This window comes from Protopterus annectens, chromosome 2.part1 (genome assembly GCF_019279795.1).
Source record: "Protopterus annectens isolate FY-2018-M chromosome 2.part1, PAN1.0, whole genome shotgun sequence".
Lineage (NCBI taxonomy): Eukaryota > Metazoa > Chordata > Ceratodontiformes > Protopteridae > Protopterus > Protopterus annectens.
Window position 1 is genome coordinate 1,137,605,737 of NC_056729.1, and position 18,441 is coordinate 1,137,624,177.

Sequence of the window (18,441 nt, forward strand, 5' to 3'; positions counted from 1 at the left end):
CCCCAAGAAACTATCATTTTAGGTGATTTCAATATTAACTGGCAATCCTGTTCTGGCAACAATCCAACCCATCATATAAATCTTCATGGCTTCATCCAACTAGTCCAGTCGCCAACCAGGATAAATAAAAACTCCAGCAAGCACACTACCCTGGATTGGATACTAGTCAGTAGGAGCCCCAGTCATATATAACAGGCTGCTTATCAGCTAGCCTCAGTTATCACTCCCCAACATTCCTACTCAAAAAATACCTATACCAAGCTAAACCTGTCATCTACCGTCAAATACGTAAAAAACTAAACTTTAACCCACTCACATTCATATCATCCCTCAAAGAATGTAGCTGGCATCCCCTAAAGTACTTCAGTCTTGATGACGTAATTTTTTAATACTACCTTCTTGAGCATCCTTAATTACCATGTCCCCATAAGACTTTCCAGAACAAAAGCACAACCCTCCTCATGGCTACAGAAAACCACTAAGTCAGAAATGAAAAACAGGGATAAAGTCAGGGAGCACTGGTGCAAGACCATAACCCCTTTAACTAGACAGAAATTCCTAGAACTATGCAACGGGGTTAAAAAGCTAATAAAACAGGACAAATTCCAATATTACCAGTCTGCCCTAGACTCCTCCCAACACAGCCCCAAACAATTCTAGTCCTCCATAAACTCCATCCTCCACCCAGGTAAAGTCAGTACCCCTCCTCCTAACATCCCTCACTCCTGCGAAAATATTGCTACCTCATTCAACACACACTTCACACAAACCATACTATCACTAGCTAAACAACACAACCCCCCTCCCCTCCAACCCACACTTTCAACTAGCAATCTCTCCACTGCCTTCCCTTTTTCTCCTGTACCTACCTCCAACATAAAAAAACTCTTAAATAAACTTAAGCCTACCAAATTAGGAGCAGACAACCTCCCAAGTGAATACATACAAATCGCAGCTGATGCTCTGCCTACCCAGTATCCATCTTGATTAACCAATCTCTGTCAGAAAGTTATGTTCCCACACTGTGGAAAGTATCACATATAATTCTCCTCCACAAAGGCGGCCCCTCCACAGAACTAACCACTTACCGCCCCATAGCTATTCTCTCTCCACTCTCCAAAATACTAGAGAGATGCATACATTCTCAGGTCTCAGACTACCTCCTTACTAACAACCTCCTTTCCAGTACTCAGCATGGTTTCCGACCAAACCATAGCACCACCACTGCCTTACTCTCCTTTACTAACATTATCCTTCAGCATAAAAACAATGGCTATCTCTCCTTTGCTACTTCCCTAGACCTATCTAAAGCATTTGACATGGTCCCACACAAACAACTCATCTCTGTCCTCAATAACCCATCCTTCTCTCAATCAGTCACCAACTGGTTTCAGAGTTACCTGTCTGACCGCCAACAATCCGTTGTATGGCAGAATGACATATCTCCCCAACTACCTGTCTCCATAGGGGTTCCCCAAGGATCCATCCTTGGACCCCCTACTCTTCTCTGTTTTCACTAATAATCTAGCCTCTGCCACCAAACATGGCACACTCATACAATACGCAGATGACTCAGCCATCATCTGCTCAGCCCAATCCCTACCCAAACTGCAAAAAGTCACACAGGAAGCCTTTTCCTCTGTTGAAACTTGGTTATCCAATGCCCAATTAATACTCAACCCAAACAAAACTAAACTACTCATCTTCCAACCCACCAAACATACTCAAATCAACTCTCACTTTAACATCACAGCAAAAGACAACACCACTATATACCCAACTGAACACACCAAATTGCTAGGAGTGGAAATAGACAATAAACTAAAATTTGACATTCACATATCCATGACCATAAAAAAAGTCCACAAAAACTAGGTGCGTTATACAGAAATAAGCAACTTCTCACCAAAGCAGCAAAGATTTCAATAGCAAATTCCTACCTTATCTCCACCCTACTTTATGCCTCTCCAATATATACCAACCTAAGGCAATGCGATCTAAATAAGCTAGAGACCTGCTAAAACAAAATTGCCAAATTCGCCACAGGGGCATCCTACCGTAGTCACCACTGTCTCTCACTTGCTGAACTGGGCTGGCCTAAACTCCCTCACTGCCTTCAATGGTATCAACTATCACTCGCCCACAAACTAGTAAACCATCCACTAAATGTCCCATCCCTCCAGAATCTACTCCAACCCTATAGCACCACCAGACCACTAAGATCCAGCAACAAAAATCACTTGCAGATCACTAAAGCCAATAACTCTGCTGGTGAAGCACTATTCTCTTGCGCCATAGCCAAATTATGGAACTCCCTCCCACCCACAATTACCTCCGTACCATCATGCACCCACTTCAAAACTTTACTAAAAGTGCACCTAAAAACATGCTGGCTATGCCCTTGCAACTCCCACTCTAATATCACCCACCCCATCCAACCACTACCTTTCTTTCCACCTCACTAACTACCTTGATTATAGCAAGATGAGATGCTCATAAGCCTAGTACTTATTATACAGCAGGAACTTCTTATTGTAACATTTGTTAATGTCTGTTATGTACTTCACAGATAAAGATTCTAGTTGTCTACTGATGTACTATGTTCTTCATCTGTAAATATGTTTGTAATTAATTGCTATGTTAAATTGTTAATCACTATGTAATCCAATGTAACTACTGTCTATTTTAACTGTGGAGGTTTTCTCCCTGGGCCTCCGCTGAAAATGGACCTATATCCAGTCGGACACTCCCAGTCAACAAATGTAAATAAATAAATAAATAAATAATAAACTATTAAGGTATAATAGGAAATATGGTGTTGGCAATTAAATTGTGAAGCGGGAACCAGTCAAGTGCTTATACATGCTAAGGCAGCTGTAGGATGCTGTATGAATTAATAGGTCTTTGTCTTGAGCTCTTGTCAGACTAGCATTTCCTTTTGGGGAAATACTTTTATGATTGCTAGGTTAACTTTTGCTCTTTCATTATTAGTGTGTGCATTTAGTTAAGGAGTAATCAAGCTGTTGGATGTTCTTTTCATGCTTTCTTCTACATGAGAAGATATGTTTTTACGATTATCTATTGCATTATCTTTGTCATGGAAATTAACTGTTTTTATGAAAACAATAAAAAGTATTTAAATAAATGAATGGTATTTACCATTTTATAATGACAATCACTCTATCCAGAAGTGACCTACACTTGAACATTTTGATCTTGATTATTAATTTTGGTAACATATTGCATATATTTCTTATAAAGCTGACATATGGCTATAGCAAACCATACATTTAGATTTTATCTGAGATTAAAATTAGAAACAGAGATGGTTTTCGGGTCTATATCAGAACATCGAAGTTTTACAACTTCGAATGTTCTAATATCGACCCGTTTTGAGCGAATGCTAAAAATAGAGAAGCTGCAGAACACAGATTTCTTTCCTAGAGAAAGAATTCAGTTGGCCGGTTCTGTGGCTTCACTATTTTCAGCGCTGTGGTGAAAATATATGGGTCGGGTTCAGGTAAGTGTGCAATTGTGTGGTTGTTAGGGTTAGGGCATGGGTTAGATGAGTTAGGGTTAGGGCGCGGGTAAGGTGACATAGGGTTAGGGCGCGGGTTAGGTGGGTGTGCGATAGTGACAGACCTTAGTGTTAGGGTTTGGGTTAAGGTAAGTGGATAGGTAGTAGTAGTGTATGTATAGTTTAAGTGTAGGGTTAGTTGTAGGATTATAAGTGTATGTGTGTACTGATGTTTCTTAGGTGTGCTTGTGTTGTGTGTATGTGTTTCGGACTAGCAAATTTTTTCTCAAGGAAAAAATTCACTGTTCTGAATGTTTGATATTATGTGGTTTAGATATTTTAGGTTCGATGAAATACCGTTCACTATTTTCATCTTTCGATAACATGATATAAATGCTGGTTTTCATAGCTATGCATTGAATTGCATTGAAAGTCCTCATATCTCACCTTTTCATCATCATCACCATCATCATCATCAAACTCGGATGTTGTATTGTTTTTCATCTGTCCTACAGTGTTCATCCTACTACGCATCTCAGGAACGTCATATCCATCATATCAAGCTTCCTTAACTGCCCAGATTTCTGTATCATAGCCATACTGGTTATAGCATTGTTTTGTTCACCTTCCTTTTCATTTTGTTTGCCATTCTTCTATCACACACTGCCCCTGATACTATATGCCAATTGGTAGCAGCATCTGTGATTTTAGCTTTGACTTCCTCATTAAGAGATTCCTTTTCCTCAACCACTTTTCCCAGATAACTGAAGTGGTTAACCTGTTCCACTATTTTCTCTGCTATCTCAATTTTCATCTCTTTCTGATTTCAGCTCTTTGCTGCCATGACAGCTGTGTTGCCTTTATTCAGTTTCATCCCATATGTCTTCAGGTTTGCATTCCATCCCCCTATCATTTGCTGAAGTTTCTTTCAGAGATGGCTTCTAACGCCACATCATCAGAATACAGCAACTTTGTTTATCTGCCCCCTCCAGCCTGCTTACTAATCTAGTCCATCACCAGTATGAGCAGCAGTGGACTTATATTTGAAACCTGATACACCCCCACTCTCACTGGGAAGCCCTGTGTGAGTCTGAACACTGTTCAAACTTGTATCATGGTGTCCTTTTACATAGCCTACACTAATTCTACCAATGTTTCTGGGACTTCAAACGATTGCAGGATTGGCCAAACCAGCTTTCTTTGAAGCTTGCCATATGCTTTCTCAAGTCTAGAAATTCCCAGTTGGACTCTTTCCTCATCTCAAGGGTCTTCTCCATGATCTGTCTCACTACAAATACTGGGTCAGTTGTGTTGCATCCTGATCTGAATCCAAACTTGTCATCTCCAATCTTACTATCTACTACTCTGTGTAACCAGTTATTAATCACCTTCTTCAGCACCTTCATGTAGTGTGACAGGAGTGTGATATCTTGGCACTGCCCACAGTTCTAAATATCCCCTTTGTTTTGTACAATGACACTAAGAATGCTTGTTATCTAGTCATTTGTAATACACCTTTCTCTCTATATGGCTACGAGTACACCAGGAGACCATTCTCCCATAACTCACCCAGCATCTTGATCATATCTGCTGTGACATTATCTGAGCTCACTGTCTTTCTTGACATAATTTCCTTTGTACTGATCTTCTTAAAGTTTTATGTGACTGCCATTAACTTTGAGTATTTTACATGGTTTTGAATGGCTAATAGGTAAGACACATCAGGTTATATGTATTTCTGACTTCAACTTATGGGATAATTTTAACTTTATGATTTGCACACAATGATGTCACTCAGACATTTGAAGTATATCATCAGTTTACATACTGTGCATCACTTTAACCTGAAAAACAGTAATATGCATTTTCTAAGATACAGTTATCAGACTAAAAAGTATTTTCATTTTTTTTAGTAAAAGCATCTAGACTCCACAATAATATAGTGCTAAACAAATGCTGCCTCAAACCATGCAAGATAAAATATAAATCAATGCATTAAAACTCCTTAACAAGCCTATCTGCTTTTCAGAATGACTTGGAGATGAAAGGGAACCTCATTTAAGAAGACCCAGTGGAAAAGTTCTACATTTATATAGCTGTTATCAAAAGCAATTCATTTAGAGATCAAATGCACTGACAGATAGGACAAGCTAGGGATCACTGCTGCCTTCAGGCAGTCAAAATCTAAACAGCGTTCCAGTACTAGCACTAATATTAAGTCTAGTCAATGTTCATTTTTCATTCCTGTAATGGCAAAGGAAATTATAACAAAGCATTGCTTTTTTCTGCTGTTTATTTATTTGTAGACATGGATGAAAAATGGAGCGCACTGTAATTCAAATGACATATAAACTGTAGTTCTACTCATAGTCAAATCAATGAACCTTATGAAAAAAATCAATCTGGTCATCTAAATCTTTCAGTGGTACTGCACTGTTCTTTATTCTGCAGGACTGACACAAAAGCTTTGCTTACTACAATGAGGAAAACAAACTCTTATAGCAGTTATGTATTTCTATTTACATATTTGGATTTGTTATATGATTTACAACTGTAAAGAAGCAAAACAGATATTCATTCCTGTCTTTTTCTCATAGGCACATATGTGCATACACCCAAAGACACACACACGCTCCACCTCCATTCCCTGCACACACACACACACACACACACACACACACACACACACACACACACACACACACACACACACTGAATGTGACTGAGAATGGTGCAAGCTGTACTGCAATCCCAAGTAAAGTTAGACAATGGAATCTTTTTCTAAACTTCTAATCTGAATGATTGTCCATCTCATATGACACTCAGATGATCCAAGTCTAGAATTACTAGAAGGTTGCCATTGTTTAATTGATTCTAACAATGCAGGCTGAATGTCTCCATGGCATTAGACATGAAAACAATATGGTATTCTTTTTCTTAAGGGAAATGTGTAATAATACCTTTCTTTGACAGCTTCTTTTAAATGTGAATAGAGAACTATAATTCTGAAAAAGAAGAAAAGTTCCCCAATGTGTGGAAATGGCAACTGGCACACAGTGTTGAGGCTGTGAGCTGTAGTTCCTTGTTACATGATCTACCTTTGTTTCCCTACTGTGTGAACTTGATCAAGTCACTTAACCAGACAGTGCTTTGAAGAGTTTGGGATTGACTCTTTAAGATCTTCTTGACTGTATGCCTGGCAACTATCTACAAACTATGTAAAATGTCCTTTTTCTTTTGTAAATATTTTTTGCAATCTCATCTTTTTCCATTTTATAACAATAACATTTTTTTCTGTTAACAAATAATCTAGTTTTGAATGCTTGGAATCATACCTCCCAGTATAAAATAAGCAACATTTTTCACTCATCAGATATGACAGAATATCTTTCTCTTATTCCCAGTTCATTAAAACAATGAGTGAGAAGGTCACACAGAAAAACCAGTCTGTAAAAACTAAATGAAAACTCCAGCCAAGCTGGAACTTCCAATGAGTGACCTCTCAAACCTCTTGAATCAGAGGCCCATGGGATATATCCAAATGACCCTTATGAACACTAGGTGTTTCAGCTAAGGATTCTGAATGCCCGTGACTTGTTTTGTCATTTTAATGGACAATGTCAGGCCAATAAAGCCAAACCCCACTAGCTGTGGATATGCAACAAGGCCGAAACATGCATATCCACAGCTGGTGGGGTTTGGCTATATTGGCCTGAAATTGTCCATTAAAACAACAAAACAAGTCATGGGCATTCAGAATCGCCAATTAGCTGAAACACCTGGTGTTCATAAGGGTCATTTGCATATATCCCATGGGCCTCTGATTCCAGAGGTTTGAGAGGTCAATTATTGGAAGTTTAATTTATTCCCAATTCATGTCAAGCAGAGTACCTCTTTGGCCCTCTTCAAGCAGAATCTGGACGACTGGATGGGTAACCATAAATTCACCCTGGGGGTTCCACCTATGTCTCTCTCTTGGACAGGGGTAATAGGTGCTGATCATGAAAGCAAAGGCAGAACATGGCTAGGCTTGCAATGACCCTAGGACCATTAGCCTAGTAACTTCATATGATCTTATGATCCTTATTGTGGACTTTTATTCACCATCGCACTGTTCAAATCAGTCATCAGTCATGAAGAACCTTGTTGAATATTACATTTAATCAGTTAAATACATGCCTGCACTGTGATTGAAAGTCTCTGAGACATAATCCGTGCACTCTAACAACCTCTAAGTTGGCCATTGTCCTCTTTTGCTTGACCAGTAAACTATACTGTATATACCAGTTATTTATTCTCAAGAAATGACAAACAACCTTTTATACTTGCATCTCTTTGTTAATTGCTTTGTTCTGGCTCTAAACTGATTGCTCTCAGTTGTAAGTTGACCTGAGGGTGGGAAGCCTGCTACCCTATCCTTTAATTACCACCCACCCTGTCTTACTCTAATATCATACTTCCTACATGCACATTTCACTTGTGACTCTTATTCCAAAACCCTCTCCAAATGACCTTACTACTTCTATACATACAATTCTGTTTCTTGTTTACTGCTTCCCTATCTCTATTTAATTTTTAGCCCCATTCCCAGTTATCTTTCTCTCTCCCATACTCCATTGCACTATATCCATTTATAATTACAACTCTCCCTAATAGTACTGATCGAGTCCACAATGTTTCTTTTTCTTTTCCCAAATAAACCCTCATTTCTTCTTACTCTGACTACATTACTATACTCTAGCTTTTAATAGCCCTCTACTCCTTACATTCCAGAGAAGATACCAGGACAACCTACCTCTCTTCTTTTATAGAAAATACTTCTCTCCTTACCTATCCTCTTCCAGAATCTGCCATAACTGAATCTCCTACTGTCCTGCAACTTCCTGTTTCCTTCTTCAGTGCTACTTCCATACCACTTGACATCTATAAAATACAGATTCCTCTACTTAATTATACTACTCTTCAGTTTATCCTCTATTCCTCGTCTTCTCCTACTGTGACATCATTCATCTTATCATGATTCAATAATATCTCATAAAATTTCTCCATCTCTTTCCCAACCGTCTATTCATACTTCCTCTTTACACTCTCCACATATTGCACCAAACCGATTTAATATTTTCTCTCACCTTTACTGTAAATGTAGTGTGATTAATTGCACTTCAACTCAAACCAAAACAAAATTAATTGTAAGAATCCTCTCCAAAAACAGTATGCACAATTCCCCAATATACTAAAATCTTTGGAGGAGGAGCTATACACCCTAATTACGGTCCCATCAATCAAAATAAACATAAAGATAATTCTATCCCACACACTTCTGTAACCCAACAACAGCCAACCCCCAACCCTGGTAATTTAATTTTTGCTGCAATAAATGTTAGAAGTATATGAAATAAAACTGCTGAAATACATGCCTGAATTACTCAACATAAGCTTGATGTTCTTGCTGTAACTTAAACTTAGCTTAAACCCTGCATAAACGACTCCAGAGTTATACCTCCTTGCTATAATATCATATGTAATGACCTATAAAGAGGAAAGGTGTTGGTATTTCCTTAATATTCCTAGTACCTACCACATTATCCCTTGCAGCAAACCAACACCAAAATTCATCTCAGTAGAGTTTTTTATTGCTTTCCTCAAAATAAACAATTATAAACAAATATGTATTACTGTCCTTTATATCCCTCCTGGTGACAACACAGCTATACTGGAAGATATCCTACAATGGATATCCATAACATTTCCACAAGAAAAAATATTGCTAGGTGATATGAATGTCAGTTGGTTGGACATAAACTCTAACTCCCCTACATCTAGCATGAACTTATATGGTTTCACACAACGAATTAATAGCCCCATATATTATAGCAAGACATCAAATTCTCTATTAGACTGGATCCTAGTATTAGACCCTAGCAAATACTCCACCACAGGTACAATGTTAAACTCTCTAAGTGATTATCTTTCAGTCTATACAACTATCCATCTCACACATCCAGTTAAACAGCATATTTATAAAACATGTAACCTTTCCAAGTTTAACACAGAAATTTTCATTACTATGCAATCACCTAGTAACTGGAACTTCCTAAAAATCTTCCCCTTAAATGATGCCCACAAATGAATTCATTACAGCCTTTCTAAATATCCCAAATAGCCTTACACCTCCTAGAAGGAAGAGACTGAAAACAAATAATGCAATCTGGCTATCCAAAAAGAGTAGTGTACTAATGCAGGATAGAGAAAAAGCAGGGAAAGAATGGCAAGAATATTAAAAACTTAATATCTAGAAAACTTCAGAATGCTCCACAATTTGTACTAAAAAGCAAATAAATGGAGACAAAAGCTATACTATAATAACTCTCAGAATAATACTATAAATACAACCATAAGAAATTTTAGACATCCATTAAATAAATATTACATCATAGCCAAAAATTCAACCCAAACCCATTTTCTGATAATTCTCCACTTGAAACTGCAATATAGTTTAACTCTTATTTTATAGATAGTATAGCATCTCTAATCAAAAATTCCTCAACATCTAATCCTAGCCCTGACCAACAACTGCATATCACCACATCCATTTTCACATTCAAACTGTTGCCCACATCTTATATAAAACTACTCATAAACAAATTTAAACTCTGCTCTTCTTTAGCTGATGACCTTCCAAGCGAGCACCTAAAAATATCAGCCAATAGCATTGCCTATCCTGTCTCAGTCCTTATAAATAAGTCAATCCAAGAATCCCACATTCCCTCTACCTGGAAAAAGTCACATATCATTCCTCTGCACAAAGGCAGAAATTCAACAGACATTAAGAACTTTAGACCTATAGCAATCTTATCTCCCCTTGCCAAAATACTTGAAAAATGTATTCAAAAGCAATTGCTAGACAATCTCCTGCAGGAAGAACTCCTATCCCCTACACATCATGGCTTTTGTCCTTCCCATAGTACTAGCACTGCCCTTCTTACCTATATAGATACTGTCAATAAAGCTACAGATAAAACGGCATACTAGTGTCTTCCTTATTTCTAGACTGGTCTAAAGCCTTTGACACAGTTTGTCACAGCAAACTTCTACTTCAAATGTCCTCACTCGGTGTCTCTCAACCCACCCTTCTATGGTTCAAAAGCTACCTGTCCAATAGGTATCAGTCAGTAAAATGGCACTCTACACTCTTACTTACCTCCCAGTCACCACCGGTGTACCACAAGGATGTATCTTTGGTCCACTCCTCTTTAACATTTTTACCAACACTCTCTATACTTCCATGCAACAGGCTACCCTAATGCAATACACTGATGATTACACTCAAATTTGAATATCTGATAATGTTACACCTCCCAAAAATTACTGGGGAAGCTTTAACATCCACTGAAACATGGCTTCATTACTCACAACTCATGCTCAACCGAAAAAAGACCTAACTATTACTTTTTTCCCCAAATCCCCCCCCTCTCTCACTCACTCTCTATCTCTCATGAAAAAAATAAAATTTAAAGTCCTCTCTCTTGTTAACATAACCATTGAAGTCACTTCTCATAGCAAACTATTAGGGTGATAGTGGATGATAATCTTACATTTGACCTGCATATACAAAATTGCATAAGAAAAACGCATCAAAAACGAGGGATGCTTACAGAGCAAAACACTTTTTCACCAACACAACTAAAACTACCCTTGCCACTACTTATCTCCTCCTCATTCTTCATTATAGTGCTCTCATCCATACTAACCTCCATGATTCACAAAAATTTAAACCTGAGCAATGCTTTAGAAAATCGCTATATGTGTAGTACATAGTCCTTTCAGAACCCACCACTATAAAGCACTGAAAGGCCTTAATTGGTTATAACTGCCACAGCAACTAAAATATACACAACTTCTTGCTGCCTATAAAATTATTCAGCATCCAACTGCCTGTCCAGCATTAAAAAACATTCTACACAGCTATGACCAAGTCAGACATTGTGATCCAGTGACCAAAACTCCTGTCTGTCTTCAAATCTAATAAATCTGCTGGGCATTGTCTACACTCATAAAGGTTGCTAAGGCCTGGAACTCCTTACCTGTATCCATTAGGTCTATATCTTCCATGCCATCTTTCAAAATGATTCTGAATGACTTCCTAGCTAAAATCTGTCTCTGTTCTTGCTCATAACTACGGTAAACTACATTCCTAAATGTAAACAAGTAACTTTTCATTCCTTATACCTCCTTACTCTTCCTTCTTCACGTATTTCCTTACTGACTTACTGATATCTAATTATCTTCCCTGACTCTCTCTCTAAATATACCATAAGCCTACTTTTCCCTCACTTCATGTTGCAATGCTTATGTATATTAGACTAACTTATCTTTAATTTCTCTATGAGCTATGTAAAATTACTGTAAATATTATTAAATGGTTGTCATATACCTTGTATTGATTCTTAACCAATGTTTTTTTTATTATGTCTAATTTTTTATTTAAACTGCAGATGTTTTTGTTCTATTTTTGAAGATTGTAAAATTATTGTTCTTAAAATTTTTTGTAATAATTTGGAGTTTTTCTCCTCTGGCCTCCACTGAAAATTGACTTCTACCCAATCAGATTTTCCCAGTAATCAAATGTCAATAAATAAATACAATAAATAAATATCACACATTATATTCCATGCCCTACATGACACAGAAATAGTAGGCCACTAATATGTGGACAAAGACATCATACAAGATCTGGTCAGGATGTGTCACCTTCATATTCATGCTTTTGGGATGAATGAAGTCTCCATTTTGTGGACATTAAGGTATGTGCAGCTTTAAGAATATTAGTTTTAGGGATCTTTAAGCTACAATTGAGAGTCACAGTGGGTGTATCCCCCACATCTGCCTCAAGCATACTGTACCAGTTTTCCAATGACATGCTACATCAAGTGTTGGTTCATAGGCTCGTAGATTAGTACTACACTAACTGTCCTTATGGGCCATTTTAAGCCTAGCCAGTTACCCCATGTGAGAATCAAATCCTGCACCTTGTGTCTGTAAGGTAAACATCCTAAACATTATGCCAACCTCTCACCCCTTGAGCATATGTGTTTTTTATTCACCACAGAGGAGAGTACCATTCATACATTGTTATCATGTAGTCCAGTTTTCAGGCTCTGTGAGCCACTGACTGCACCCACATTGCAATAAAAACCTCCTGAATAATTGTATATCAACTATAAGGGGTTTCTTTCATCAGCTGCCAGGTGGCCTGCAATGCACAGGCTATAACATACAGCGTATAAACACTCCACCAGAACCAACACAGGTTCAACCAGAAAAGTACTGAAACACGAAGATTTATTCCAACTTAATACCACTAAAGCATATGCTTTCACCAGCAACCTGGCTTCTTCAGAGTCTGACATTACAACACCCATTTAATTAATCAATTGATTAATTAAAATACATTTACAACATAATGTTAATTTAAATTGCAATAAAGACCTCCTGAATAATTGTATATCAACTATAAGGGGTTTCATTCATCAGCTGCCAGGTGGCCTGCAATGCACAGGCTATAACATACAGCATGTCAGCAGGTCACCCACACAGTGTGCATGATTCCCACATCTGGCACACATGCAACTTATGCTAGTGGTTTTGGAGATTTACCACAGGGCTATCTTATTAGCTATGAGAGATATGCCCTGGAGCCATGGCTAATGGCACCATTAGAAACCCACATACCATGGCAGAGAATGCATTCAATGCTGTCCTGTCAAAGACATAAGTTATAATAGGGCATGTGTTTGTACTGCTAAAGGACTGCTCCCACTATCTAGCTTTCTCTGCTGGAGCATTGCAGTGTGTCCCTGAAACATGCAATAAAATCACATCAGTGTGTGCAATATTACACACTATGTTTATACACAAAGTTACAGCAGGATAGCACTATTCCTTTGGTAGGAATTCCCGGTCTCATCAGTGGTGACAGGGCCTGGTAAGGAGTATGTGGAGGAGCCAGCTACAGGGGATGACTATGTAGGACAGAGGCAGACACAATACACGGTGGCACTAGCTAAGAGTCAATGTCTGCTCCATAACTATGGGTCTGAAGAACTATTACATAGAGCATTAAAGATGGTGAATACAGAACAACACCCAGGCTGTACTATAAAATCCACTGACAGGACACACTGTAGAGCAGACACATGCTGCTCAGGTAAAAGGTTACTGGGGGAAAGTATAGTTGTCATTATATGCAAAGATAGGGAGGAACATAATGAAAATTATTAACAATGGTCAGAATTGTGGGGATGGAAGTTAAAGCTACTGTCATGTGCACATGCATATTTGTGTGTGTGTGTGTGTGTGTGTGTGTGTGTGTGTGTGTGTGTGTGTGTGTGTGTGTGTATGTGCATGTATCAGGCATGGATGGGTTATTGCAGGGAGCTAGGAAGACTGACCAAGGGTGCAGCTATGTTCTTGCTTAGGAATGTCAGGAGCTTGATTAGTTGCCTGGTTGGTTAATGACTAAAGTGGGTCTTGATTTGGTTGGCTATGGTGTAATTTTGTTTGTGTGTGCTTGCTGTTGGCTGTGTAGTTTGTCCTTGATTTAACAGTTTATTGAGTGAGGCCCAGAACAGTTTGGGATTATTAATTTTTATATTTGACTGGTTGAGAAGTAGGCTTTCATATCTTTGGTGATAAGTAGCTATATAGAAGCAGATGACATACTATAAATAGCCACATCTGCTTTCTTAACACCTGATGAAAATGAAGCCTTCTGTACCAAAATTCAGTTTTATGTACATAGCAGAACTTGGGGACTATTGTACTTAAGAAGCATGTATCAAGACAGTAACTCATGTTAATTGAAGTTACTTTGTCTACCAATAATACTATATTATCAGGAGTGCAACATCACTGTTAAGACAGAAGGGGATTTTATATTTCACTGTATTTAGAAAGATGTATGACAGTATTACACTCAAAATATGTTGTGCATAAAATAATGGAGGTTAACAGGTTGAATGTCAGCAGCCAATAGCGCTTTTCCAGGTAAATTCAACAAACTACTGAACAGCTGTAAATAAAGAGACTGAATGAAGAAATGTCCAAAAGTGCTAATGGTAAGGATTCTTTTGACAGAGTCAAGTTGATGCACAGAGCTAATGTCAGTTGTTAACATAGGCCAAATATGATAATGGAGTAAAGACTGATGAACTACAAGGGTATTATGCAAATTATGCTTTGAGACTGACTATCTCCAGGAAGTTTAAAGGAATATGGTTTACTGTGAACTGTATGTTTGTTTTATGTTAAAAAATTGTGGCTTCTTCACTTGTCTAGAACAGCATGGTGGGCAATTGCTAGCTAGCATAGTTACTGACAATGGTAGATTTGATTGCTGGGATGACTAAATCCATGACAGAATAAAATAAAGGTATTAAAACAGACCAGGAAAATAATCAAAATAAAATTGTGGAGTTTTAACAGCAGATTCCTTGCAGGGAGAGATAACTGGCACAAGATCCATCTGATCAATGGCCCAGCCCCCCATAAAAGTGTAATCTAAGTATAATGTATCTTCTTCTTAGTTTAGATGACTTTGCCAATAAGATCGGGTGGTATAGCTACAAATAACAGGTTTTACATGGTGCTTAGAATGATGGAATCGAGTGAACTTTTCACCCCTAATTGCTTACTGCATGGCTCAAACACCTAAAGCCCATAAACATTGAAAGCGGCAAATGGTTCACTGATTCATGGGTTTATAGATAAGTAATAGGCTAGCTGCCCTTGCAGGCCATGTTAAGAGTAGTAAATTTTTCTTTCAAAGATGAGCGTCAACCTTATATCATGTGTCTATGAGGTAAACACCTCAACCATTATGCCAACACCATATCCTCAATACAAAAATAAAAGTAGAGACAAATGCATCTGTTCATAGGTAAGTATTGGACTAGCTGTTTTGTGGGCCATTTTAAGCCTAGCCAGGTACCCCAAGGGTGTGACTCAAACTTTGTATCTTGTGTCCGTGAGGTAAATACCTTAACTATTTTGCCACTCCCCCTTCCTTTATCAAATTTTTAAAGCCATCTCTCTTAAAGTTTGTGGAATATAACGTAAAGAAAAAAATATCTAGAAGTGAAGCATACTGGTGAAAATCCTCCTTTATGGAAAATAAATACCACTATGATTGTGTAAAATGACTTGAGTGTTCTTTACAGAAGATAAATATTGCTCCTGGACTCCATGCAATAGATAAAATAATTTGATATGAAGTACAGTATATTAAACTGCAACTTTATTTTTTTCTTAGTCTGGCTAGATATATAAATTTGCCAAAGAAGCATGAATGCATGGTTTCCTGAAGTTATGAGTTCCTTTTCAACTTCATGAAGCAACTTCTACCAGGTGCCACGGCAACTAATCTAGTCTATAAGGTATACCGCATAAAGATACAGCAGTACGGTATACAGCAAATTCTAAAAGAAAGAAGTAATTTTGTACAACCATGTTTGCAAATCACTGTTGACAAACAATTAGAATAATATGGATGTCCTCCCAGCTGAAGATACAATTTTGAAAGCTTGCAAGGAATTGTTCTCTGACAGAGTTAGCAGCAGTAATATATTTGTAGATATTGCCTCATTTAATATAAAGGAATAATTTGAAAACATGAAACTAGTAGCAGAAAAGATACTAGCAGACCAAAAAGATAGCCCTGCAATAGTCAAGTAGCACACTTCCTGCCCAGGATAAAGTAGCTTGGCAAAGCGTGATGCATTACTTTTTACACATTATTTGTAATAGGTTCATAGGTGTTTACTAGGCTAACGATCAAAAGGACCTTTTTAGCCTAGCCATGCATCCCAAATCTCTGACAAGTTCTGATGGTAAGATTTTTTGTTGTCATTGCTTCTGATGATGTCCTTTCCACACAGCAGCATGACTATGGTAGAGTGATCTAAGTCAATATGCTGCAAGCATAATGTGTATGGCATGGAGGGTGGTATGCATGATAAAGGGTGATAAAACTGTGTCATTCATTATGAGTAACATTATGACATTCACTGTGAAACTTTGGTGAATCTTAGGCTTAACTGGCAAATTCTCTTCCCATGCTTCATTGCTAGGGTTCTGAACTGTGAACTGCTTCTCCAGCTTTGTAGAAATACTGCCTGTGGGTTTGCCAATGTTTGATGATTTTTCTTCTGCTGACTTGGACTGACAGAGACTAAGGACCATTGAAAAGAATAGCATGCTGTACTCTAATACTACTGTTCATCGTGACATGATAATATCAAAACATGAATGGTGCAGCCAGGCAGCTGATATTCAACTGAAGCCATGCAAGGGAAAAGCAATCTCAAAGTCATTAATATCTATTGATGGTAATATTATTTCTGAACCTTACAAGATTGCTTATGAATTCAATAAATTTTTCCCAAATATTACACAAATAAAGAATAATTTCCTTCTGCCAGAATTGATGTCTACATCAGCTGTTAATTGCCCAGCTAGAAGTGTAGAGTCAGTGTCCACAGCTTTTTGCAAAACAGGAAATAAGACCTCTGTGGGTCCAGATAAAATACCAGCTAAGCTAGTACATTGAATAAGAGATAAACTTTTATCTGTACTTCATTTGTCCCTTCTGTTTAGAAAAAGTCTGTGATATCACCAGTCTATAAGAAAGGGGGTAAATTAGACTTGGCTAATTATAGACCCATTAGCTTAATGTCAGTTCGCTGTAATTGTTTTGAATGACCGTTGCTAAGATTAATATCTAACTCAAATAATCATTCAAGCAATTTCAATATATGTCAACATGGGTTTACTTATGGAATGTCAACACTGACTAATTTAGTGGAATTTTACGATCAAGTAAACTTAGCTTTAGAAGAATCATTATATATTGGAGTAATTTTCATTGAGTTAGCAATGGCTTTTGATACCATTTCAAATGATTCTATAATAAAAACAGTGAAGCTTTATGAGATCAACTCACTTTTGATTAGGAATTATTTCTTGGCTGACTGGTTGTGCCTATTGCATTTCAATAGAAGGACATTATTCTGAATATCTCCCAATGCATTCTTGTGTACCACAGGACTCTGTACTTGGTTCCTTTCTGTTCAACCTAGCTTTATCAACTAGTGCTGTTAACAATCAGCTCTGGCAAGAAAAATATACAGACTATTGTAAGTTCATATTTATTTTGGACTGAGATGGGACATCTTCAGAATTAACTAAGCTTTTCATCTAGTTTTGTCATGGACTACGGAAGTCAATTTTAATTTTAGTGAAACTTATATGTCCCAAGGCTGACACGTACCATCAATCTGTTAGAAGTAACTTATTTAACCCAAGACTTCAACCAACTCATGCATTAATAACTGATCAACAAAAATGATTAAGCAGGTTGAGAATATACCCCCCCTCCCATATAAACAGTGCCTAAAAGTGCTATATGCAGGATATTAGTTTTTGAAAAAGGTAGTAGAATGTGGCTTAAGTAACCCAGAAATTATCCAGGGATTTATATAGTGCCCCAAAGAGGTAACAGGATGGAGTGGTGTGATTAACATGTATCTCAGACTAGGTGGGGCTGACATCACCAGTAGATGACTGGATCTGTTTTCAATCCAACAACTTCTACAAACTGCGAACCCCATTGAAGAACTGGATAGTTCCAGTGATTCTTATTTCCAGACTATACATGGCCTCTGTATATAAATATCCACAAAAGATCTCAGACACAGGTTGGAGTTCATTTATGGCCAGATACTCAAGATGCTTATCTTTTCCAACCCTTCCAGCCCATCCCCAGAGGAGGAACGATGTAATCATATTTGGTAATCTCTGGATAAAAATGCTATAATATATATTATGAATATGAATGTCATTAAAAGGAAATGCTGATGATATTCCGT